Genomic DNA, 27,740 nt, shown 5'->3' with positions numbered 1-27,740 from the left:
ATTTATTTACATGAATCATTTTCCCATTTATTTTAGAAAACAATTCATCTAACTAGTAAATAAATGTTGGTTTTGTGTGTGCTACTTTTACAGTGGGCCAGAAGTAACTAACAGAATCAATGGCACATTGGTACTTTGGATCCCGAGGGGAATGGTTAACCTATGAGGCGAAAATTGAAGGTGCTCAAAAATAGTTTGGATACTTCTGTAAAGAAATTATTATGACGTATGAAGGAGAAGGCAGATGAGATGCCCTTGAAGTTGTTCCTAACTCTAAACACCAATCATTGCATGATTTTTGTCTTAAAACATAATTAAGGTTTTTATTTTATTTTATTTTTTTATTTTTTTGAGACGGAGTCTCACTCTGTTGTCAGGCTGGAGTGCAATGGTGCGATCTCAGCCACTGCAACCTCCACCTCCCGGGTTCAAGCGATTCTCCTGCCTCAGCCTCCCAAGTAGCTGGGACTACAGTCATGCGCCACCACTTCCAGCTAATATCTGTATTGTTAGTAGAGACAACATTTCACCATGTTGGCCATGATGGTCTCGATCTCTTGACCTTGTGATCCACCCACCCGCCTCCCAAAGTGCTGGGATTATAGGCATGAGCCACCGCACCCAGCCATGATTAAGATTTTTAAACTGTATGTCATAGATTTTAGTAGTCAAGTATACATGTGTTAAATACATCCTATTCATCATTATTTTTTGGTGTTTCTCTCTCATTATGTGCTAATGTGTGCCTTTGAGAGCCTCCTTTTTCTATGCTTTTGCACCTGACCAACTCCCAGCTGACATGTCTTTTTACTATGTTAACATCTTTAGTCTAATAATTGTCAAATTTTGCAGATGTATAAGTCATTCTTTCTTCTTTGCAGTGTCTTTTCATATTCCCCTGATGTGTTTCTAACTGCTTGACTCTCAGCAATCTCATTTCCCTTATTTTCAAGTGCTTACGGCACTGAGCCGGAAATAACTGATAAATTATCGATGAACAAATTCTATTCAGATATTCACTTACTGTGTTGTTCATTTTTAAATTTAAAATACTTAAAGATGGTCTATATAGTTATGATTTTTTTCTTAGATATGAACAACATCCAAACAATAGAAATTAATGTTTCTTGTTTGATAAACTTGTTCACATTTAACATTTGGAGCCTTAAAATTTATTTTTGAAATACCAGAGTTACTTCTTTGGAGCTAGGGAAGTGAGAAAAGTTGAATTTAGTAGCCAAATGCCAAAACATTATGTGAAAATCAAATTAGAAATAGGAGGATTTTCTTGTCTTTCAACAGCTGGTAGAGACTCACCCTGAAGAAGCCGTGGCAGATTTTTATGCCAAGTCTACAATTAAGGAGGAAGAAATAATAAATACTGCCCCAGCTCTCACACACACTAAACACACATTCATGTACATATACATCCCCCACACTTCCTCTGTCTTCTAAATAACTCAAATTTTCAAAAGGAAAAAATCATAAGAGAGATCACATTATCTTCAAAGATGCCAAGGAAAAATCTCATAACAACAAATTTAAGTATATAAATAAATTTACAAAAGAACATAATTTTAAATGCAATTAAATTAATGAGTGCTAGAGTCACACAGTCCAAAGATATAGTCCTCTAACTGATTTAAGAAAGGAATTGCCATGCTTTTTTTTTCTTATTTTTTTATTTCCCTCCACATGAACGCTCTGAAATCCATAGCATACATTATAATTGTTATATACAAGCCCCTCTAGCTTTATATTATTTTCTTATGTGTCTTCTAACCTCAATATTTTTCCTTCATATTTATAGGCTTCCACCCTAGTGTTTCTAATATGTGGCCTTGGACATATGTGTACTACTAAAACATACATACGCTGTGGAAGTTTTTGTAATACAGACCTTCTGCCTTCCTTAATCAATATTGTGTGTCTTAACTCATGTGTGGCAGATCAAAAGTGATCACAAATTCATGGACACTCCTCCTAAGAAGAGGTAGATGCAAGTTCCCTACCTCAGTTCTGGGTGGGCTCTGTGAGATATTTGGCTAATAGAATATGGCAGAATTGACACTGTGCTTGTTTCAGAACCCAGGCCTTGAGAAACTGGCATTTTCTACTGCCTTAGATTGTCCTCTCTGGGAGTCCTGAAATACCATGTATGTAAGAAGTTTACCTACCCTGAAATGGCAACGCTGGGGAGGCCACAGGTAGGCATTCCAGTTGACAGCCCCAGTTGGGTCTAATCTTGTAGCCATCTCTGCCAAGGAACCAGGCATGTGAGTGAAGCTGTCTTGTGTGATGCAGACCAACCTTTCTACTATTAGGGTGACCCCATTTAATACTATGTTGAATAAAGGCATCATCCAGGGGGGTCCTGCGCAAATCTCTGATCCAGAAAACTGTGAGACAATAAATGGTTGCTTTAAGTCACTAAGTTTTGGGGGTAGTTTGCTACTCAGCAACAGATAACCATGACAACATTCTATCTTATTTTGTGTTTTCTATTTTCAATCCTTTTCTCCTTTTCTGATTTCCATTGGGTAGATTAACTCTTCTTATGCTAATCTTAAAGTTATATATTCTCTTGTATTCTACTGGCAATTATCATAATGTTATCCAGCATTTGCTACTAAGAACAAAATTCTCTTTAGCTAGTTTTAGTTAATTACAGAGTTCTAAATGTTTTATGGACTCACTAGGAGGACTGAGGAAACATTTGAGTTACATTTTGAGAAACAATTCAGGGAAATTCTTACTCATTGTTTCTTCAAATACTTATTCCCTTCTATTTATACATTTTTCCTTCTGTGATTCCTATTATTCAAGTATGAATACTTTCTTAATCTCTCAAGTCTTCTATTTTCCATTTCTGTCATTCCATAATGCCATTTGGATAGTTATGTCCATCAATTCTTTAAACCTATGCATTCATTTTGAGCTGTATCCATTTTGATATAAATCCCACATATGGGATTCTTTCAACTCTCACATTTTTCAAAACCAATTGGTCATTTTTATAAATGTTTGTTTTCTGCTCCATATTTACCAATCTCTGCTCTTAGTTGTTTAAAGATACTAAGCTTATTTTACATCCTCGTTCTCTCTGATCTATTGTTTTTCTTGTGATATAAGCTCTTCGGTTTGTTGGCTTTCTCTTCTGTTGAACTCCTCAGATTCTTCTTATTTTCTCTGTATGCTTATATTTCCCTAGGGGTAGAAGCTTACAATAGCAAGTGTGGTAGGCAGACTGTAAGATGGCTGCCAGCGATTGACATCTGCCTCCAGTATTCTCACATTTGTGTAATCTCCTCTCCTTGAGTGTGGGCTAGACCTAGCAACTTGTTTCTAGTGAGAATATGGCATGGAATATTCTCAGAATTTGATTATTTAAAAACTAAGTTCTGTCCTTTGTTGCTCTCTCACTTGCCCAATCTGATGGAAGTCATTTGTCAAGTGCTGAGCTTCCTTATGGAGGGGCCACATGGCAGTGGACTGAGGAAGGCCTCTGGTCAGTAGCCTGTGAGAAACTAAATTCTACCAACAAACATGTGAGGGAGTTGGGAAGCACATCCTCGCCTAGCTGAGTCTTCTGGTAAGCCCACAGCTCTTGCTAACACCTTGATTACATCCCTATGAGGGGCGTTAAGGTAGAGCACTCTGCAAAGCCACACCCAAATTTATGATCCACAAAAACTGTGAGATAGTAAAAGTTTATTGTTTTAAGACACTAGGTTTTGGGGGTAATTTTGTTATACAACAATAAATAACAGTTACAGCAGATGAAATATATCTCATGAGAAGGTGAAACCCTACACCCTATTTCCTACATGCCTGAGGGGAGACAGTCTCTGGGATACACATACATATACATATTAAAATATAGCCTCAGCTTCCTATCTTGCCATCCCTCTATTAAGTTACCTTTCCCTTTAGGAGGCCATCCAGTATTAATGCCTAGCGGAATACTTTTCCTTCATTCTTATTCTTCTAGTATAATCATCTACTTATTGGGGTGTGAGAGGTAAAAGGGGAACAGAGAACATTCACATCTGAACTTACTGTTAGGTCTTTTCTGTTTTCCACCTCGCAATGGTAGTAGGGCAGGCACTGATCCACCCACAGAAATATGAGCAAGAGAAATTCTCTTTTGTTCTTACATTGGAATGATAGTTTGGCTGAGCATGGAACTCTAAGATCTAAATAGTTTTTCTTTAGCACCTTGGAGACTTTGTTTTCTAGCAACCTACATCACAGCCAAGAAGTCAGATGTGGGGTAGTTCTCCTTACTTTTAAGCAATCTCTTTTTCCCTTTGGAATCACAAGGATATGTTTATTGTATCTTTTATTATTTATTCTATATTTTCTCTACTCTCTCCCTCAAAAACTCTAATATGAGAGAAATGTTATTTTGGATCTATCCTCCATATAGTTGGTATTAGGTCAGAATTGTTACTTATGTGGCCACATTGTAAAAGATAGGAGTTGGTACAATTTTTATGGAAATATCCATGCAAAAACTAATAAAATTTAAAATAAGCTTACAAGTAGCTCAAAAAATCACCCAAAAGAGCTCGTATGTAAGAACACATATACAGATACTGAAGGACTTTTGTTTGCAATAGAAAAACCCATGAATTTTCGCTAATGCAAGGATGGTTGAAAAAATTATGGCATCTACTGTATACTCTATAGAATAGTATGCACCTATAGAATGAATTACATTTAAATATTTACTAAATTATTTTCTTTAATATCTGTGAATATATTCAGTGAAATGTTATTGCTTTTAATTATTTTTAGAGAAGAAAAACATTGAAAGAACAAAGACTGTAGAGAGGAATGTTAAAATCATAGGCTTTGAGCTTTTCTGATGGAACGCTCTTTATCTGGTGCTTTTGCGTCCCATTCTTGGAGGGATAAGGTTTTGGGCTATTTTCACAGATCTACAGAGCTGGGAGAAAAAAGTCCCTCCCAGATACTTATTAAAAGTCCTGTTTCTACACCCTCCCTCAACAAACACATTCAGTAGGTAATTTTTTCCCTGAGTTGACAATCCTTATCTCCCCAACAGCCAATTTCACAAATCACTGCAGAAATCTATGATATCTAGGTTTCTGAGAAGGGCTGAGAAGATTAGAAATATTTAAATTTTATTAGACTGTCAAACAGCTCTTTTCACTGTCATTTTCCATATCAACTTGCTAAAATAGTGAGGACTGTTATTTTTTAGTATCCTGGAAACAACCAAAACGAGTGATTGAGGCATAAGCCTCTAATCATTGAGGTTTTTTGAGTCAGCCTGAGAGCACACCTGGGAAAAATGCAAGCCTCAGATGCATCTGTGGCTGTTTTTTCCAAAGATGTTTTCCGGACTTTTCATATTCATACACTTTCCTTAAAAAAGAAAAGGTAGCACTGAGACTTTGGCTAGTGCCCAGTAAATCTACATTTTATATAGAATAAGGTGAATATATGAAGAGAAAGTGAGTAGAGGAAGCACACATCTTGGAGAAGGGGAGAAGGAGGATTAATCTCATCTTGTCTTTGTTCTGTGCCTGGGAAGGTAAGCTTACTTGAAGAGGCTGGCTTCTTTTTAGCGCTTAGGGGAAGAAAACCTAATGATCGTTAGTAAGGGAGGGGATATAATGAAGCTTATCTGATCTCCCAGCCCCTCCCAGCCCTGAAATCAGCTTCCAAGATTTCTCTGGTGTTCTCTTGGCCAAGAGGGTATCCGTTCAGTCAGGTGGGAAGCTTAGAATTTTGTTTTTATTTCCCACTGGTAAGCCCTGTCAAACTGGGGCTTAACATGAGTCTTGCAAAGAACAAATAAGACAATTTCAGAATGTCAATTTCTTGATAAGTGACTCAAAAAGCATAAGAATGGAGATTCAGGAACTCTGCAGACCATAAAAAAACCTTTTTAAATTTGGAGAACCTTTTATAACAACTCAGTTATATTTAACACTCTAATTTCAGAGAACAGAATGAGAAAAAAAATAGTCATATCTGGGATTGTGCTAATGTCAGAGGGACACTAAATATTGGCAGGGGTGGGAAATCATAAAATGGCAATGTGAGTTCCCTTTAACTCTTTGGGTCAACCTAAGGGGAAAAAATGTATTTGAACAGAAACATTCCACTTAGAGGAATAACCCTTGAAGAAGCATTCCCCTTACTTGAAAATGAGCCCAGGAAAGGCTTTGAAAAATGTTGATGAAAAGAGTCAAACTGTAAAATATTTAAAAAGGTCTATCTGTAGTCAAATGTGAGTGACCATGGTCTGAGGCATAGTCTCAAAAGGTCCTGAGAACACGTGCCCAAGGCTGTTGGATTATAGCTTGATTTTATGTTTTAGAAAGATAGTAGACATCAATCAATATATGTGAGGTATATGTTGGTTCAGTCCAGAAAAAGGGGACAACTTTAAGTGGGGGTGGGGAGGGAGTTAGTGTAGGTGGGGTGGGACTTACAGGTCATGGTGGATTGAAAGATTTTCTGATTGGCAATTGGTCAAAAGAGTTAAGTTATTCTCTAAAAACTTGGAATTGGTAGAAAGGAATGTCTGGGTTAAGATAGGGGTTATGGAGACCAAGGTTCTTATTATGTAGATGAAGTCTCATGGGTGGACACTTTTAGAGACAATAGATGGCAAATATTTCCTATTCAGACCTTTAAAACATGCTAGACTCTCAGTTAATCTCTTCAGGATTGGGAGGGCCTGGAAGGGGAAAGATTTAGTTATGTTAATAGAGAGTCTTTACAGATGCAAGTTTTCCTCTACAAAAGATGGCTTTTCAGGGCCATTTCAAAATATGGCAAAGCGGAATATGTTGGGGTAAAATATTTCGATTTCCTTCTTTATCCCTCATGTAATGTTATGCCAGAATCAGCTTGGAATGTAAACCACATTATATAGGGTTACATAAAACCCATCTGATGAGATTTTATGGTTTGTAGGGCATGACTCCCCAGGCCCCTTAGATAGGAATTTGAGCAAGAGAGGAAAAAAGGTCAGAGTTTAGTCCTCAAAACCCTACTATTCTCCCTGGCATTCAAGTCCACAACAATATTTACTTCATCTGTCAGATACTTGGACTAAATGGAATTCACAAGATTGTTGAATTGTAGCCATATATCTAAACAAACAACTGGTACCTTGGCAGGAAGATATAAACATGGAATTTTACATCCATCTTATTTGGGAGTTCCATTGAGACAAGAAGGGGCATCTCCTGCACCTGAGCTGATAGGCTTTCACATTTTTCATTCTCCCACTGAAATGCAGCTGTTAGGTACTGATGAAGCTGAATAAGTAAGACACAGTTCCTAATCACATGGAGTGCCCAGTGTAAAAAAATAAATAAAAATAAGAATAACTAGCTGGGCTGGGCTTGGGAACACTTGTGGAGAGCATTTTAGGTCCTTAGATTGCCGATTTTACAGCTGTCACTTCCTGTAATCCTGTTCTTTCTGCTCTGCCCACATGAAAACCTGTACTTAGTTTGACCATCATCATCTTCTAGCATGGAGTAGAGCAGCAGCACAAGACAGACTGAAAATATTGGATCAACTCCAGAAATTTCTCCAGCTTTCCCCCAGAAAATGACATCTAATGTTTTCCTGTGGAGGACCAATCTTAACTTCTGAAACTGCAGCTTCTGAGGTGATAAATGGTGTCTCAGAAGTGTAGACCCGGAGCTGGATCCTAGCCTTTCACAGAGCAGTGATTGAATCTGGAACTTCTTCCTGCAGCTGGTCTTCAATCCTAGTGGCTCTTGGAGTGATCAAAGCCACCAGAGCTCACATTTAGGAACCAGCTGATGATCATTTTTCACCCACTTAGATTAGAGCGATGACCCTAAACAAAAGAAGCTTCCAGAAGGCGAGAGGGGGATCATGACTTTACTGTGGTAAATCAGGTTTTCTGGCCTGGCCACCATCTGTTTCTTGTTAAAATGTTTCTTGTGTCCAGCTTTAAAGGGAGCTTCATAAGGCAGAAAGCAAAGGCTCTGAAGCCAAGACAAAGGAAACAAAAAGCTGAAGCAAATGCAGAGGAAAATTGTCTCTCCATGCTTGCCAGTCATCCTATTAAGTGTTGTTGCCACCTTTTATCTGTAAAGGCATCAACATTTTACAGCAATCTTGGTCTTTTCCCTTAGGCCCCTGCCTAGCTGCACAGCTTGAATGATGTGATTCATCCAGAGTAGGAGAAGCTAAAGCTCAGAGGTGTGTAGAGCAGTGCCCCTGGGCACATACCAAGGTCATATAGGGCTGGAACTTGGTTCTCATCCTCAGTCAACATTGCCTACTAAGATGAAAGAATACTTTTGCCATGTGGCCAGTGCCTGCTGTTTGGGCGTAGCTTTACCTAAATCTTGCTCCTGAGGTGTGAGGAGATGAATCCTGTTCAATAAAGCCTCTGCCTTCCCCCTCAGTGGTGCCTTTCCTCCAACAGAAATACAACTTGTCTCTTAACTAGTCTCTGTGCTTCTCATCTTTCCCCCAGCACATTGATCTCACTTTATACAGCAGCAGCCAGAATAATTTTTGTAAAGCACAGATCTGCTACTGCTTTTACTTCCTGTGTCTCCCCAGATGTTTAGCATATGATTTACATGACCCTTTATAATCTGGGTCCCACTGACCTCTCTCCCCTCACACCATTTTTTTCCCCACACCCCGTGGTTGATATGGTTTGACTCTGTATCTCCACCCAAATCTCATCTTGAATTGTAATCCCCATCATCCCCATGTGTCAAGGGAGAGATGGGTCGGGGGAGGTGATTGGATCATGGGGGCAGTCTCCCCTATGCTATTATCATGATAGTGAGTGAGTTATCACAAGAGCTGATAGCTTTAAAGTGTGGCACTTCCCTGTTCTCGCTCATACACTCTTCTGCTGCCTTGTGAAGAAGGTGCCTGCTTTCCCTTCTGCCATGACTGTAAGTTTCCTGAGGCCTCCCCAGCCATGTGGAGCTGTGAGCCACTTAAATGTCTTTCCTTTATAAATTACCCAGTCTCATGTATTTCTCAATAGCAGTGTGAGAACGCACTAATACAGTAAATTCGTGCTGGGAGGGGGGCACTGCTATAAAGATGCCCGAAAATGTGGAAGCGACTTTGGAACTTGGTAATAGGCAGAAGTTGGAACAGTTTGCGGGGGCTCAGAAGAAGACAAGAAGATATGGAAATGTTTGGAACTTCCTAGAGACTTGTTGAATGTTTTTGACCAAAATGCTGATAATGATGTGGACAATGATGTCCGGGCTAAGATGGTCTCAGATGGAGATGAGGAACTTCTTGGGAAGAAGAGCAAAGGTCACTCTTGCTATGCTTTAGCAAAGAGACTGGCAGCATTTTGTGCCTGCCCTAGAGATCTGTGGAACTTTGAACTTGAGAGAGATTATCTGAATTTGGAACATTCGTTTAAAAGGGAAGAAGAGCCTAAAAGTTTGGAAAATGTGCAGCCAAATGATGTGATAGAGATGAAAAAAAAAAAAAAAAAACATTTTCTGGGGAGAAATTCAAGCCTGCTGCAGAAATTTGCATAAGTAATGAGGAGTCAAATATTACTCGCCAAACCGATGGGGAAGATATCTCCAGGGAATGTCAGAGATCTTGGTGGCAGCTGCTCTCATTATAGGCCCAGAGGCCTAAGTGGGAAAAATGCTTTTGTGGGCCAGGCCCAGGGTCCCCCTGCTCTATGCAGCCTCAGGACTTGGTGCCCTGTGTCCCAGCTACTCTAGCTCTAGCCATGGCTAAAAGGGGCCAAGGTACAGCTTGATTGTTGCTTCAGAGGGTGCAAGCCCCAAGCCTTGGTGGCTTCCACATGGTTTGGGCCTGTGGGTGCACACAAAATCAAGAACTGAGGTTTGGGAACCTCCACCTAGATTTCAGAGGATGTATGAAAATGTCTGGATTTCCAGGCAGAAGTTTGCTGCAAGGCCAAAGCCCTCATGGAGAGTCTCTGCTAGGAAAGTGCAAAGGGGAAATGTGAGGTGGGAATCCCCCACACAGAGTCCCCAGTGGGGCACTGCCTAGTGGAAGAGGGCCACCAGTCTCCAGCCCCCAGAATGGCAGATCCGCTGATAGCTTGCACCATGCACATAGAAAGGCCTCAGACACTTAACCCCAGCCAGGAAAGGAGCTGCCCAAGGCTGTGGGAGCCCACCCCTTGCATCAGCATGCCCTGGATGTGAGACATGGAGTTAAAGGAGATTATTTTGGAGCTTTAGGATTGAATGACTGCTCTGCTGGAATTCAACTTGCATAGGGCCTGTAGCCCCCTTTTTTCTGGCTAATTTCTGCCATTTGGAATGGGTGTAATTATCCAAAGCCTGTATCCCTATTGTATCTTGGAAGTAATTAACTTGTTTTTTATTTTAACTGCTCATAGGCAGAAGGGACTTGCCTTGTCCCAGATGAGACTTTGGACTGTGGACTTTTGGGTTAATGCTGGAATGAGTTAAGACTTTGGGGGACTATTGGAAAGGCATGATTCTGTTTTGAAATGTGAGGATGTGAGATTGGAAGGGGCCAGGGGCGCAATGATATGGTTTGGCTCTGTGTCCCCACCCAAATCTCATCTTGAATTATAATCCCCATAATCCCTATGTGTCAAGGAAGAGACCAGATGGGAGGTGATTGGATCATGCAGAAAGTTTTCCCCATGCTGTTCTCATGATGGTGAGTGAGGTATCATGACAGCTGATGGTTTTAAAGTGTGGCGCTTGCTGGTTCTTGCTCACACTCTCTCATTCTGCCTTGTGAAGGTGACTGCTACCCCTTCTACTATGATTGTAAGTTTCCTGAGGCCTCCCTAGACATGTGGAACTGTGGATCAATTAAACCTCTTCCCTTTAGACATTACCCAGTCTTGGGTATTTCTTTTAGCAGTGTGAGAACAGACTAATACAGTGGTCCATCCACAAGGGACCTCTGTGTTTCCAGCTGGCCCCGGATCTCACCTTCTGACCTTCACTGGGCCCTTCCCTCTACCTGGAACACTCTTCTCTCTCCCTGACCAGCTCCTTGGCCCCTTTCAGTTAAGGCTTTCTTAGGCCCTCCCTGGGCACCCAGGCTAGGTTGGCACCTCTTACTTTGTCTTCCATCCCACTTGTTATATCTTCCATCCCTGCTCTCATCATCCTCTGTTTAAATTACTTGCTTAATCATAGAGTATCCTCATTAGACTCTGAGGTGTGGGAGAGCAGTCTGTGGCCCCAATCCCTTGTTGCAGGCCCCAGTGCTTAGCATGCTACTGGGTGCATAGTAGGTGAACAGCAAACATATAAACAAACAAACAAAGAAGTGTGCTGTTGAAGAAGGAGCCAAACTCATAGGTTTCTTCTATCAGGGAGTACAGTAAATCTCCCGAAGCTGTGTGGAAAGTCTGGGTTGGTATTGGCATGACCCCTTTCTGCCAAATACCTGGAAGAACACTATAAAGAAAGCTGTTAATTAAGATATATTTGTAGCAGTGTCAGAATCAAGACCAAGAACTCCCTTTCCAACTTTGTAGCATTTCTCTTTTTTTTTGGTATAATAATGACTTATTTTTAGTTATCAAGTAAGATGAGTTGGTTCTACAAATGCTGTGTTATGTCCATTAGAAAGCTCATCCTGGTGGTCAAAGGATGCTTTGGCCTCAGGCTAAAAACTGGCCCATCTCTGGAAGTCCTCCTCTCCTGAAGACCTATGGGACAGGAAGAGGCTCCTTAACAACCTTGGATGGGTCAGCAAGTGGAATCCCTTCCCCTTCCCCACCTGCTGGGTGTCCTATGGATCTGTTTGAACTTTACTAAATAATTATATGGGGCTTTTTCCTTGATGGCTGTTTTTGGAGTCCATGAATCGGTGAAGGGTTGATTCTTATGTTCCATTATTACCAAATTTCCGTTGAAGTTCTACTATGCTCAGGGCACTGGGGATGACCGAGACAGACAGGATCCCTTCTTGCCTGAGCTCACGTGCTGGTGGAGGGTGAGAGACATTATCCAAGTAAATAATTAAAAAGAATAGATGACTTCAAGAAGTGTTATGCAGAAAATAAAAAAGGTGATATGAGGAAAAATACCCAAGAAGTTCTATTTACATATTACTAGGAAATCAGCAAGAATCCCTCTATTATAACTGAGATTATAATAGCTGATATCTTCTTATTTCTACCTTTCTTGATTTTCCACTGTGGGGTAAAAACCTGAAATTATTTTCTAGAATCCGGTTTTCCTGAAGGCATAAATTATTAAGTGTGAGAAGAGAAAAACAATAGAATTAAATTGCTAAAATCAGGCCCCTATTCAGTCCCATTGTAATAGAAGAATCTTGAATATTGGAAGCACACGATTGGACATCTAATGTAAAAGAAGATGTCTCATGTGGCATAGAGTTAATTGGGGTGTAACTGTCAATTGAATGAGTTTACCAAAACTCCCTCAAAAGGAGTGATGCCTTATTCAGTTAGGTTTTTGCCATAAGGTAGAGACAGCTGCACTAAGTTGCTTTTCTCATAGGAAGAAAAAAGAATAATGCAGGGTAAAGCATCCCTGGTCTAAACTTAGAGGCACCAGGGACTGGTGCAAAAAAAAAAAAAAAAAAAGAGAGAGAGAGATAGATAAGAGATATATGCCTCGTTCTCACAGAAATCTGTCATTTTCAACAGACCTGATGTGTTTTGTGGATAGAAACCTAATCCTCATCAATTTCCACCTGAACCACATAAGAGAAAGAAAGTAAGAAGTCTCATTTCCAAAAGGATTCTACTATTATGCTGACTACCTGAACTGTGGGTGACTCCAAGTAGGTATAATCATAAATCAACTCAATTTGAATTATCATTAGTATTCACCCTTCAAAAATAAATATAACATAACCATTGTCTGCCATAAGAAATTTTTAGGAAGAAGTGATTACCTTCTAAAATGATCAAACCATTCAATTCGATCATTTATGAAAGAAATATTTATTGTCTACTATGTGCCAAGCAATATAACTTCAGTAGAAACTATTCTTAAGGATTCCCAGAACATTGTATTCAGGATAGTGACAATCTTGATTAGTTATTATTACTAAACTTTTGCCTATGGTATGAGAAAACCTATGGGCCACTTTTCAGGACAATACATATATGTTGTATTGGGTTGAATTATGTCCCCCGCAAAAGAGATATCCAAGTTCTAACCTCCAGTACCTGTGAATATAACTTTGTTTGGAAATAAAATCTTTGCAGATATAATTGAGGATATTGAGATGAGGTTATCCAGGATTTGAGTTGGGCCATAAATCCAATAACAAGTATCCACAAAAGAGACAGCAAAGGAGAAGGCATAGAGACACAGAGAAGAGCATCATGAAAAGATGGAGGCAGAGATTAAAAGTGTGCTGCCACAAGCCAAGAAACATGAAGGATTGCTGAAAGCCACCAGAAGCTACAAGAGAGGCATGGATTTGATTCTTCTTTAAAACTTCCAGAAGGAATCAACCCTGCCAGCACCTTGATTTCAGACTCCTGGCCTCCAGCACTGTGAAGGAATAAATTTTTGTGGTTTTTAATCTACCTAGTGTGGTAATTTGCTATAGCAGCCCCAGGAAACAAACATAATGCTCTTACATGCAGCATTTCGCATAATATTTCAAACTCTCTGTGTGGACTCCCCGAGGGTCCATGAAGCCTAAGTTAAACAGATTTGAATTAGAAATGTCCAGGCAACTATGGTCAACATAGTGAGGGGTCTGAGGGAAAACTTGTAATTTGTGGCAAACATCAACCAGGAATACTTAGCCTGCAGAGGAGATGAAAGACATGATGACTTTCCTCAAATATTTGAAAAACTGTTAAATCTATGTGTCCTAATAGGTGGGTGGACATATAATTTGTCATCTAAAACAGGGCATTGCTGAGAGTTAGAGGGGAACAGTATTAACTTGTTGTAGGGACAACAAGCTTATATAAACAAAGACTGTCCCAGGAAAACTAGGACATACGATCACTCTACACACAGGAGAAAAACCAGTGTCAAAGGATGGAACAGAGAAAAAAGAGAGACATAATTTGGCTCAAAACAAGGAAGAACTCTGAAAGAACATAATCCAACACCTCACCAGACCTGTTTTAGTAGAAAGTGGGGAATAATTTGGCAGAGAATTTTAGAGGTGCAGCATTTTACATTCAAGGAGATCTCTAAAGCCATTTCCTATTCTAACGTTTTGTGTTCTATCATTCTGCTCCAAATTCAAATTTAACCATTTTCAATACATACTTCTGGAATGATAAAGTATTGACTTTGGAGTCCCTCAAGAACCAATTTTTAATTCTGGTTCTGTTAATTTTCAGTTATATCATATTAGTAAATATATTTCGTTTCATTGAGTACAGTAATATCTATTTCAAAGGGTGATTGTGAGGTTTAAATAATAAAAGATATGAAAAAATTCAGCACAATATCTGACACATAATAGGCAAACAATAAATTAAAATTCTTTAACCCTAGTAAGTCCTAAGCACATAACTATAGGTTTTGTTCTTTTTAATTGAGTAAATTAATGCAAATGAGTTTTTTAGAGATTATTATTGCTTAGGTTTTTTAGACCTTTGGAAGTAGAAAATGATGTTTTTCATATATGCTTGAGGGGAAAGGGTAAGAAGGAAGAAAGAGAAAGAAGAAGAAAGGAAAGAATAAAGCATAATAATGAACAAATGAATGAATGAGAGATGAAAGGAAGAAAGAAGGGAGAGAGGGAGGAGGGAGGGGAAATAGGGAGGGTAGGAAAGAAAAGAAACAAGAAAAAAGTTCATAGTGATCCTTTTGTTACATGGAGGACAACTGCGCCATGAAGATTTTAACTGGCGTCAAAGGCATGTAATCTGATTCAGGGTAAAGTGTAAAACTAACGTCCTTCAGAAACCTTGTGGCAATTTCTGTAATGTTCTGAATAGATTAATATGTGAATGCCTCAGATACTGTGCAATAGTTTGTCCTCAGCTATAATAAGACATAAATGCTTTGGGTACAATTTATTCTAGTTATCTGAAATATGTTTTTAGCAACTTAAATTTCCATCAACAAGTCCTCAGTGAGTCTACTGCTTTTAAGGGCTGTGATCAAGACAATAGTTATAGGGAGCATAGATAATAACATTTGTCCTAGTTTTCAGGGTTCTCATGAGGATCAGATGTGATAATAGAGTGAAAAAGCCTTAAAACCTTAATTGCTATAGAGTGGAAAATTCTATTAATAATAACGAGAGTCAATAATGACAACAATTCTGGTGAAAAAAGTCAGGTCTCCTTGGCAGTAGGGAAAGGAAGTATACACTTCTGACCCATGGGCAAGTGGAGAATCCAGCTCTGTTTTTGAAATATAGGGCACCTGGAGAACACATGGACTAACTTTGAACATAATTCCAAAGTGGTAAACCAAAAGTCTGCCAATTTAAAAGAGACAAAGACATTCGGGATTTCAAGTACATAAAGTATAAAACCCCAAAGGCAGACCATTTTCAAGAAGCAGCAGGTCAAGTATTGGTGGCCTGCACCAGGCTTGCTAAAGGCTGCAAGATGATATCATGAATTGTGCAGATGACCACAAGTGCCCAGGGCACCATGGCACTTTCCCAACTTTGTTAAGTGGGACTGACCTCCTTCGGTTTATCCTTCCCATGGACCATGCTCTTAAAGGCAGAATAATTTACTGGAAGGTTAAATTGTACATGTTCTGCTTCTATATTTCTTCCCCCTTCATTGCAGGCAGCAGGCTTTGTAATTATGGCCTCAAGGATTTGATCAGAGCCAAACAGAAGCAGTGAAATGTTAACAGGTCTTTCTGCCTTTTATTTAAAACAAGATTTATAGAAAAAAAAATACGCAATCTTGCTCTGTTGCCCAGGCTGGAGTACAGTGGCATGATTTTGGCTCACTGTAGCCTTGATCTCTCAGGTTCAATCTTCCCACCTCAGCCTCCTGTGTAGCTGGAACCACAAGCACATGCCTAGCTAATTTGGTTTATTTTTCATAGAGATGAGGTCTCACTATGTTGCCCAGGCTGGTCTCCAACTCCTGGGCTCAAGTCGTCTTCCCAACTCAACCTTCTAAATTGCTGGGATTATAGGTATGAGCCACTACACCCAGCCTGACCTCTAGCTTCTTTTAAAGTCATGACCCTGCTTGAGTATTTTACTCAATCTCATGTCCCTTGAAGTGTGATCCATTAAAATATTGTCCTTACCCTTCCTTTTACTTCCTATCAGAATGTAGCTGTCTCAGTGAGGCAGATTCCAGCATGGAGACAGCTGCTTAAGGAGAACTTTTTTTTTTCTCAAAAATGTCTATTCTCCACTTCCACCTTTCCAATGATGTGAGAATGAATGAACATGAGGCTGAACTTGCTAAAATGCTTGAATCCCTATTTATATAGATTTTTATGCAGAAATTTCACTTTTTCAGGACTCAGCTCAGACATTCTCTTCCCAGTCTTCCTTTATTTCCTAATACTAAGTTAGGAGATCCCTGTTTGTTGTTCTGTGGGACCTTGTGCCTACACCTGTCATGACTCTTACCATCATATGCAATTGCCTGTTTATTTCTCAACTTCTCTGTCTTCCCACAGAATTGTGTGCATCCTAGGGGCAGGGGCTGTGTCTTAACTCTAAAACCTCTAGGTAGTGTCTTATAAACAAATAAATATAACATTTGTGACTGCTGATACTTCTGAGAGATTATCGACTCATGGATTCGAGTTGTGAGAAAAAGACTCTTCACCAAATGGATCTAGAAATGAATTCCTGTCACAAATAGCCTCCCAATTTGAGGGAATGGTACTTATCTTTTTGCCTAACTTGAAAACCAAAGAGAGACTTGAGAAAGAAATATATACCAAACTTAGTAAATGTTCAAAGAAGAAAAAGACAAAATAGGAAGAGGAGCAGTATATATAATATTATTCTCATAATTTTAAATTGACTTTCTTTAAACATAAACACAAAATTACAACTTAAAACTCCAAAGTAGTTAATAAAATTATTTGTAGCACTTCATCTGTCATGCCACCAAACAAATATAATTAATCTAAAAACTTTTTAAAATGACCCAAGTGAAAATATCTTTTTTTCCCAGTGTGAAGTTCCGATTTTCAATGAAATTGAATATAGGAAAAACAAAGTCTGGGAATTAAATTTTTAAAATCAGAATTTAATCATTATCTAGAGCATAATTTTTCATTGCTTATTTTTATGGAATTTTTAGTTCTTATATATTATGGATTTTTCAAGGTCTTTGTATTTGCATTTACATGTTACACGGATACTTTTTTTTCCCTTTCAACACTAGTGAACTATAAAAGGAAACCTTATGCTTCAGCAACTGATTATAACACCACATTTGCTGCTATTGTTAAAATTGTTCATTTTCACAGCGTTATATAAAAAAACCTGATCCAGGATGAAACCTGGCTTACAAAGTCACAACTCACAAGTGAATTTTAAACAGTCTGGAAGAATCTATTCATTTGTTTATAACATGCAATTTTATGAATCAAATATAGACATGATAATTTTAGATACCTTTTACAGTTGCATCACCAACAAATTGTTTGTTTAAAAATATAGTTGTGATTTAAAAAGGACATGTGCTACCACAATATTTTAACACTCCTTTCCTTGTGAGCTAGAGGGGGACAAAAAAAAGCAGTCCTTTTTTTTCCCCCCCAGAAAAACAGACATCCTCCATTTCCACCTTTTTATTTGTGAACCTTAAACTATTGCCTAGGCCAATGGTTTTCAACATTTCTTATGGTAATCTAAACCATTTTTCAAATTACGTTTTTTTGCAGAACCAACACCCATAGAAAACATGAAAGAAGAGCAGCTCTGGTTGAGGCAGAGGATTTGAATCCCTGCAGGAATAGCTGCCTCTGTGTCATCCTCATCCTCCTCCTGTGGCCTCTGAAGAGAGTATAAACCTGGAGCCCCGTTGCTCCAGGGTAGTCCCGGTTTACACCAGTTGTTCTGGCGTAATTATAGTTTCCCCTTTCACCTTTATTAACTGCATGGCCATCATACCTCTGAGGCACTGCTACATAACCGAAGAGCTTACAGAACGCAGATGAAAACCACTGGTCTAGAGCCAATCTAGGGGTCAGGTGACTCCTCTCCTCACGCATGAGGCAGTAGCTACACATTCTGCCAGCAAAACCAATTCAACCAGGCTATCTTACATTCTAGACAAATTTTGCTACCCGATAAGCAAAATAGAGTTTGTGCAAAACAAAAATCCATTTCTTTCCCTACCAATGTACTCTTGTATTCAGTGTTTCTGCTAATCTTACCAACTCCCTAGTCATTGAAGCCAAAACTCAAGTTAATTTTTCCTTCTCTTTCCTCTTTATGCCAGAAATGCAGGTAGTTGTCAACTTCTATTAATTCTATCCCCAAATGTCTCGCCTGTGTGCTTTTTAACCTCCATTGTGACTGTTATTTCTCTAATGAAAGTCCATGTTTGTTCACACATTGGTGGGCCAAGGCAAAACCCCGTGCCACCTTTCAATTCCTATTTCAAACATCTCTTCATCAATTCCCTCCTTGATACTTACCATCATCCCCACAAACTTTTCCCAATTTCTCTGTGCTTGAAGGACTCTCTTTGGCCTGTGAACAGCATTAGCACTTTATCCATGCCTCACTTATGACTCACGCAATTTTCTACTTTCAGTTGTAAGTATTGTCATGTTTTGTTTCCTCTGTTAGCTTATCGGTCCTTTAAAGGTGAGATGTGTAATTAACTTTGGTGTTTTTAATAGCATCTTGTACTTTGGAGCTCTAGGAGTGTTTATCAAATGAATAAATAATTGGATAGATGAACAAATACATACAAAGATATAAGTTGCTTCAGTGTATTCATTGCTTCAGCCTTTATAATCTGACAAGAATTATGTCACACTATTCACTATCTTCCCCATTCCAAACAAAAAAGTCTACTTCATTTGTCCTGAGCGTAAACTGCCTTCTATGATCATTTTCACAAGTGACCTACATACAGTGCTTTCCCCTTACCTTCTGCTACTTTTATATGCCCTCCAGGTTTTCAAAATTCAACTCACAATTAAGTTTCTCTTCACCACTAGCCTAATTAGATAGCCCCGCTGAGCAACATTGTTATGCTATATCATTTAACCATCCCTATTCCCTGGTACTACCAACTTTAAATCGTGCACATAACACAAAGAACAGGTAAAACTAATTCATAGTTGTCTATACCATGCATTTCTCCCAGACTTTTCCAATATTTCATAATTTTTTAGTATTTACTATGTACCAGCTACTGTTCTGAGAGTGTTACCTGTAATGACCCATTAATTTTCACAGAGTCACCATAAAACAGGTCATGTCTTTCTGTTAAAAAGAAGGAAACTGAGGCCAAGTAAGAATAGACAAATAAGAAGAACTGGACTTCAAATACAGGTAGTATTAATGTGGTATCAGCTTCTATGCTTATAGCTAGTACATATTTCTGTTTCTCAGAGCTTTGAACATGCTGTGTCTGATGTCCTGAGGTTAATCATACAGTGTAATAAAAAGCCTTTAAAGTTAGGCAAACTCGAGGTCAAAGTCTACATCTGCTACCCCATACCTCTGAGACCTGAAACAAGATACAAGATACGTAACCGAACTCTGTTTTCTTATTTCTAATTTTGGGAAAATTCTAGTGCTGTGAAAGTTGAATGAGTTATATTTCATCAAAAAAAAATCCAGCAAAAAATGTTATATGGTGTGTGTTTAATAATACACAAAGTAAATCAGAGTGGAGATTTGTAATATGAGAATGATTCAAACAGAACCAAGGTGCCAATCATATTGTCTTCATGCTTGCCATATGGTCCTCAGCCCTCAATAAAAGGAGGCCAGTTGGTATGATGGTTGAGAGCCTGGGCTCTGGAGTCAGTCTTTCTGGGTCTAAACCCCATATCTACAAAATACAAGTTGTATGAAGTTGAGCACATTTCCTAACCTCATTAAGCTTCAATTTCTTCAACTGTTAAATAAGAAAAATAATAGCACCTATGTCATAAGGCCATTGTGAAGATTTTATGAGTTAAAATCATAAACAAGGTATAGTGCATAGCAAGCTGTCATTACTAGCTAACTAGAACTTTTTAACACCTCAGCTCAAATTGCCAGAATAGCTCCTGAGTGGTCCTCAAGCATTTAGGAACTTTCTTTTACAATCCTGTATGTCATTGCAAGGATCATTGTGGTAAGCTAAGCAGAAGACATTTTATTTATTTATTTATTTATTTACTTGCTTATTTATTTATTTTAGAGGCAAGATCTTGCTCTATCACTCAGGCTGCAATGCAGTGGCATGATTACAGCTCACTGTAGCCTCTAACTCTTGGGCTCAATCAATCCTCCCACCTCAGCCCCCTAAGTATCTGGGACTACAGGTGTGTGCCACCATGCCCAGCTAATTTTTTAAAAAAAAATTCTGTAGAGACCAGTTCTTTCTATGTTGTCCAGGCTAGTCTTAAACTCCTGGGCTCAAGTGATCTTCCCACCTTGGCCTTCCAAAGTACTGGAATGACAGGTGTGAGCCACTGCACATGGCTGGTAAGCAGAATTCCAGATGACTTCCATGTCCTTAGTGTCCTATTGTTAGTCCTGTGATTATGTTACCTTACATGGCAAAAGGGATTTGGGAGATGTAATTAGGAAAGATTATCTAAGTGGGATAATCTAATTACATGAACCCTTTAAAGCACAGAGTTTTCTCAGGATGGTGGTAGAATAGGAAGTCAAAAAGACTGGAAGCACAAGAAGGACTCACTGCTCTACTGCTGCCCTGGAAGTTGGAGGGAGCTATAAGAGAGGGAATGGGGGTGGCTTCCAGGAGCAGAAGGTAAACCTCAGATGACAGCCAGGAAGGAAACAAGACCTTAGTCCTACAGCTGCAAGAAATTGAAGTCAGCCAACATCCTAAATGAACTTGGAAGCAGATTCTTCTTCCAAGCCTCCAGACAAGAGCCCAACCCAACTGACAGATAAAGGTCAAGCTGACTTTGATTTCTTCTTTGTATGACCCTGAGCAGAGAATCCAGTCACCCTGTGCTGAATTCTGTCTTACAAAACTGTGAGATAATAAATGAGTATTGTTTTAAGCTACTAAGTTATTTCTGTTACTGTGCAGAAATAGAAAACTAATAAAATCATTTGTCTAAATGATTGTTCATCATGTCAATGGGTTCTAAGTATTTTAACCTGCTGTACAAGACCTTCCGAGGTCTTACTCCAATCTAATCTTTCTGACTGTATCTCACATTCATTAGTTGCTTCCAGGTAAAAGTCACTCTCATCAAAAGACAATTAACTGATTTTACACTGTGCCTTTCATTTTCTAACCTCCTGCTCTTATTAATTGTTCTCAGTCACCAAGGCATACCTCCTCTCTACTTCTCAATTCCTTTGTGCCTTCCATTTAGCATCTCTCCATGTGTCTTAAATCCCCATGCAGAGGGAATGGCAGACTCCATGCTTTAACATTTTCCATTTCTGGTCCTTTTACAATGGGTTTCCTGATTGCTGATGGTGAGAAGGTTTGATAATGAAGATATTGATGAGCATAATGATAAGAACGATCTTATAGAAATGACAACAACAATAACAGCAACAGCACAACACAGCATTTTACTAAGTACCTAGAATGTCCCAAGCTCTGTGTTAAATACTTTACATGCTTTCTTTTACTCCCTTTCATCAATCCTATTAGACAGCTTTAAATAACCCCAGTTTGTAGATTCAGAAGATGGTTTAAATGACTTGCCTCAAATTATATAGGTAGCAAAGAATACACATTCATCTATTTGACTCAAAAACTCCTACCTTTGCTGGATTTTAGTCTTATGTTGTTTCAAATGCTAGGAAACATTGAGGAATTTGGGATTCTGAACTCATATAGTGCCTTGGACAATTACACTGTTTTCAGTTAAAAATTTAATCAACCCTTATTAGCAATCTACTTGTGCCAGGCACTGTGTAAGGCACCAGAAACATAAAGAAGAATAAATAAGCTGACGTATCTTTAGGAGTTCATCGTCAAGGTAGGATTTCTTGAGAAAAGGAATCCCTCAAAGGGAAGAGTAAGACTGTGAAAGAGAAGAGGTGTTCCATTCAGAGGAGACAGAGTATGAAATGCTGTAGAAGGCTTGAAACAGCCTGATGAGCTTGGGAAGCCTCTAGCTGTGTTCCTTTCACATTTAGAGGTTTTCTAAACATTGGTACAACTAATAAATAATATTTGAGATATGATCTGATTTCTCTAATCTGATAAGAGAAAGAAAACCTGTGACATCTGAAATATTTTCAATAAGATAGGAACACTTTATTCTCCAAGTATTGGAAAGAGTAAATGTTTAAACTCAATGTTTATGTTATCATTTTCCGCAGAACCCATAAAGTTACTGGAGAAGGGTGTGTCTCTCATATCTGAGTACTTCACAGAAATATGCATATTTAAGACTCAAGGTAAGCAGATGTGCCAATAAGGTTTTAAGATAAATCACCTGAAAGACCTTTCTTAAGAGTATCTTTAAGTGACTCAAGATAATAAAAAATTTTAAAGACCAAGAATTTCAAATTCACCCTTCTAAATCCAAATGGAAAACAAATTTTCTCTCTCATACTGCTGCGGTAATATCATAAGAACATAAACCTTTAGGTGAGTGAACATGTGTTTATAATTATTGTATAACACATAAGTAAACAAAATTATTCAATTAGCTAATGAATCCTTCTAATTCTAAAATATAGCCTAAGCTACAATTTCCACTTTACCACTGGGACCTGATCAAATGTAGTAGTTAAGAACATGAGCTTTGGTTTCAGGTAAATCAGGGTTTGAATTTTAAATCAACCAATTAATAGCTTTCAATGGGCAAATAGATTAATCTCTCAAAGCTTTACTTTCCTCACTTGTAAAATGGGCTTAAAATATTGCCTTATAGGATAACTAGAAAAATTAGAAAATATAATGTATATGTAAAGCTCTTGCCTCAGTGTCAGGAAGTGACAATGCAATGAGTGCTATCTATTATTATTATTATTATTACTAATGTTGTTTAAGTCTAATCAACTGCCTCTGTGCTGTATATAATTGTTGAGTATGTGCACTCTGCCCTCTAAGTTTGACCACTGTGCCTCTCCAGCCTCTCACATCTTTCACTGCTTGGTTGTCTGCTCTAATGAATGCTATGAACTCACTTCAGAAAACGATACAAATGCAAATACACTAAATTATCCTATTGTACAAACACAACTAGTGTCAGCATGGGGGTACACATCACTTAGACCATGTCTAGTTATGGATATATAGGTGCATTTCTACAAATCCATCTATTAGTTTTATGTGTGTATATTTGTGTGTATCTGTGAAGGTATCTCCTCCTCCCCACAATGACTGATATTTGGTCATTTACAGCAGCAGTTTCAAGTGTAGAGACTGATGACGTTCCTTTTGAAACCAAAGATGTTGGTATATTCAGAATTATTTTATTAGAGTAGGTGTTTGTTCCTTTGAATATCTGAATATCTTTTCGGAATAAAAACAACTTTTTTCTTAATTATATCTAAGTAAAACTACATACTCATAGTAAAAATTTTAAACAATACATAAAAGTCTAAGAAGAAATGTGAAAAATCAGGTGAAATTCCAACAAGAATGGAGGGGCTGCTGAGCAACCCAATAACATAATTAATGCAGTCATCCAGTTTAGTAGTGCTATGTGAGTTAAATTGGAAAAGAAAAAGCCTAGAAACCAGGAAATCAGTTAGACAACCACGCAATCGTCTGACAAATAACCAAGGCCAAGAGGAAAACTCACCTGCAGTGACAGTCAGAGCCAAGTTGTGTTAAGCACCTAATTTGTGCGAAGCAGACACACTCTGAAGAAATAAAACAGACATGACCTGTGTGCTCTAGGAGCTCAATCTAGTGGAAGAGACCAGTTCTGGCATAACTGAGGTTCACAAAACTTGGCCAGGGAATTTGTGTGAATAAGACTAATTCCTAGTGCATGTCCTTTTCCACCAACGTGCTGTGTTGGGAAACATTTCAAATCCACATTTTAGATTTAGGGTTAGGGGATATGTGGTAGGCAAAAGAGACTCACTATATCAAACCTATAGTTGTACCAACATTTAGAAAATCTTTAAATCAACATAAATCATTTCATTTTGAAATGCAAAGAAAGACACAGGTTTGTACAAAAAGAAAGGTTCTAGGGGTATAGGTGCCTGAGGGTGGATGTAGTCTCTTTAAAAGATGAAGTCTCATAAAACATTTATCTCTACTAAAAATACAAAAAAAAAAAAAAATTAACTGGGCATGGTGGAGGGCGCCTGTAGTCCCAGCTACTCGGGAGGCTGAGGCAGGAGAATGGCATGAACACGGGAGGCAGAGCTTGCAGTGAGCCGAGATCGCGCCACTGCACTCAGCCTGGGTTGACAGAGTAAGACTCTGTCAAAAAAAAAAAAAAAAAAATTATCTCTTGCTGGCTGTCTGGCCAGAAAGGTCAGGCTCGGGTAACATTTGTTAATGATTATCTAAGTGCAGAATTATTTTGGAATGTGCCTAAAGCAAATTTTCAAAGCAGGAGTAAAATATGAGATTCATTGAGAAGACAACAATTATTTGAAAACAAAAGGGAAAAATAATGAATGAGAGAGAAAATATACAATTCTACAAGTAGCTGAGTTTTTTTTTCCCCCAATATTTTAGTTTCTGATTATCTGGAATATTTTCCAATGAATTCACTTTTTTGTACTAACAAGCAACATAAAATAGTGCATTCATTTTATTATCTGTGCATTTGTCTGACAAAAATTATAATGACATGTCAAACAGTACAATTAGAAATGAAAAGTTAAATTGATAGTGTTACTGTGACTTTATTTTGTATTTTATTATAATGTACTTGTCAAACAAATTTTGACAATATAAGGAGGGAGTATGGAAAACAAAACTTTGAGAATGCACGCATGATTAAATCATTTCATACTAAAATCTGCATCGGATTCTTCCACAACTATTAAGGCTAGATCACTTTCTAATGTCACTATTTTAATAATATATGTAATATAAATAAATCTTACAAGATATGCGAATAAGTATTAATATATGATTTACTTATGGCAACTTATATAGATTTTATATTGAACTGGCACTGCATATTCCCCATTTTAATTTCACTAACACTAGCTAAGTCTTTTTAATAATCTAAATACAACTTCTAAGCTGGGAGGGGCTGCAATTCATTTTTTGATTCAATTCCAAAGTTCCTTTCAGAGTAATAAAAACATTTTCTAAGGAAACAGAGGATGACCTTGCTTCATTATTTAAGCAGCTCAGCCTCTGTTTTTTTCCAAGCTTACCATGGAGTTGGCTTCAAGGACACTTTTTTTCATAAAGGTTTTTAGAGAAGGAATGATGTCACCATGGAAATTGTCAAGTTTGATTCTTTCCCAGAGACATTACTCTGAGCTAGATATTAGGAAAGAGAGACCCAAAGAGAGAACTCTTCAAAGACATACCTAGATTTAGATCTAGATCCACATCTGGTCTTTCTTAGGAAAAGACTTTGCTTTGAAAGTAATTCAGAGGGTCACAAAAATTTAAAGGCAGCTACAGATATCTTTCAGTGTCAAATATACTAGGATGATAAATCACTACAATCAATTCAGAAAAAGATGAAATTGGGTGTCATTCCATTATATTTTTAATTTTAATTTTGTTTTAGTTTTCTTCTGGTGAAGACATATGGCTCTAAATCATATAAAGTAAATATGCTAAAGTTATATTGAAAGCAAATGGTCAAATATTGTGTGATGAAAATATTAGAATACACATATAATTTCTCCATCTCGTCCCAAGTTGATGGATTACAATACGTCATCCAAATTCTAAGTCTCAAAAATGTAAAGGTTATGGGTAAATTTAGAGAATAAAGGTATATTAAAAAAGAGGTTTTGTCATATGATTAAAAACAAAATGTCAATGTAGATTGGGTCTGCATTCTACACAATGCAACCCAATTATTTGGGTCAGATGTCCATTTTAACTTAAGAGACTCCAAATCCCAACTCTTTTTCATTTTTAAAAAAGAATTAAACTACATAGCCCTCAATTCTGTCTATTTCTTTTTGGAACTATGATAAGATCCTTGATTATTTTTTCACCTAGAATGCTCCAATTACATTTTAGTTTATATCTCTTTCTAGGTTTTATCACTTCAGTCCACTACCCTCTTCACAATTTGACCATGCAATTTTCTTTCTTTCTTTCTTTCTTTTTCTTTTCTTTATTTTATTTTATTATTTTTTTTGAGACAGGGTCTTAATCTGTCACCCAGGCTGGAGTGCAGGGCAGCCTCGACCTCCTAGGCTCAAAGGATTCTCCCCACTCAGCCTCCCAAGAAGCTGGAACTACAGGCATACATCACCGCACCCAGCTAATTTTTGTATTTTTTGTGGAGATGGGGTCTCGCCATGTTGCCCAAGCTAGTCTGAAACTCCTGGGCTCAGCGATCCTCCCACCTTGGCCTGCCAAAGTGCTGGGACTATAGATGTGAGCTACCATGCCTAGCCTCATGTGACTCCCTTAATGCCAATTTCTTCATTGACTTTCTTTGGCTCTCAGCCTAGTGTGCAGGCCCTTGATCGTCTGTGGCACACTTTATTGGACCCTTCTGTTATGATGTCCCCATGTACACCCCAAGCTATCCCTTCCAGAAAAACCTTTATTCTAGTTCACTATCTAAAATGCTTAACAGCTTTGCTAAGCTAAAAGGTCAGTTGCTTAGGCTTAAAACCTGGGACCCTTTTTTTTTTTTGAGACGGAGTCTCTCGCTCTTTCGCCCAGGCCGGAGTGCAGTGGCGTGATCTCGGCTCACTGGAAGCTCCTCCTCCCGGGTTCACGCCATTCTCCTGCCTCAGCCTCACGAGTAGCTGGGACTACAGGCGCCCGCCACCGCACCTGGCTAATTTTTTGTATTTTTAGTAGAGACGGGGTTTCACCGTGTTAACCAGGATGGTCTCGATCTCCTGACCTTGTGATCCGCCCGCCTCGGCCTCCCAAAGTGCTGGGATTACAGGCGTGAGCCACCGCGCCCGACCAAGGGACCCTTTTTTTCTAAAATAACCCTCTCTGTCAGCTGTTAATCAGTACAAAATATTAAATATTAAAATTGTAAGACATGAACAAATACAATCAATTTTATGTAGTCACTTTTATTTCAAATTTTAAAATATCAATCTATTCAACAGCAGTTGCTAAAGGATCTTCTTTGCTCTTCAACTTTTTCATACTCACAAAAAGAACTACGTTCATTTCAAGCTCAGTGTCTTCACAAAGTAAAAACAGAGAGAGTCAGAAAGTCAATCTGAATTTGAAAAGATCTTTATTTTTCAGTTTTAAGGTGGATCCTCCATTATGTCATGTCGAGAAGAATTTTAGTCTAGATGGCTAACAGAAGAACTTTTGTCGGTAGAACCGACAAAATGTGCCTGGAAAATGTTCAGCTATTTTGAAAATAAATGTCAGGACGTCAACTCCCGTTTCTCTTGCCGCAGGCTATCATTATTTGGCCATATAACTAACTCATTAGCACTGGCCCTATATATTAACCCCATGAGGGATGAGTAAACAAAGTGAGGCAGAGTCTGCTAATCGACTTTCAGTTCTTTAATGTCACACACATAAA

General features: G+C 38.3%; 2 long non-coding RNA genes across 5 annotated transcripts in view; one reads left to right on the top strand and one right to left on the bottom strand.

The window, feature by feature from the left end:
• LOC129049180 (uncharacterized) overlaps positions 1 to 4,263 on the bottom strand; it is a 35,613-nt gene extending 31,350 nt beyond the window's left edge. Inside the window, exons 1-2 of one of the 2 annotated variants that reach the window (XR_008512021.2) lie at positions 4,060 to 4,263; positions 2,178 to 2,399 (exon numbers count right to left, since the gene is read on the bottom strand). This is a non-coding gene — a long non-coding RNA (uncharacterized LOC129049180). The remainder of the gene's footprint in view (positions 1 to 2,177; positions 2,400 to 4,059) is intronic. The other variant, XR_008512024.2, reaches the window with a different exon arrangement.
• The window catches only part of LOC129049181 (uncharacterized), a 142,132-nt gene that overhangs the window by 393 nt on the left and 113,999 nt on the right, over positions 1 to 27,740 (top strand). Inside the window, exons 2-5 of one of the 3 annotated variants that reach the window (XR_008512025.1) lie at positions 1,811 to 1,993; positions 2,086 to 2,207; positions 12,662 to 12,798; positions 22,432 to 22,509. This is a non-coding gene — a long non-coding RNA (uncharacterized LOC129049181). Of the gene's footprint in view, positions 1 to 1,810; positions 1,994 to 2,085; positions 2,208 to 12,661; positions 12,799 to 13,228; positions 13,555 to 17,825; positions 18,872 to 22,431; positions 22,510 to 27,740 lie in introns of those variants that run through there. The other 2 variants (XR_008512026.1, XR_010135808.1) reach the window with 2 other exon arrangements.

Source organism: Pongo abelii, chromosome 10 (genome assembly GCF_028885655.2).
Source record: "Pongo abelii isolate AG06213 chromosome 10, NHGRI_mPonAbe1-v2.0_pri, whole genome shotgun sequence".
Taxonomy (NCBI): Eukaryota; Metazoa; Chordata; class Mammalia; order Primates; family Hominidae; genus Pongo; species Pongo abelii.
This window is presented reverse-complemented; position numbering and strand designations above follow the sequence as displayed.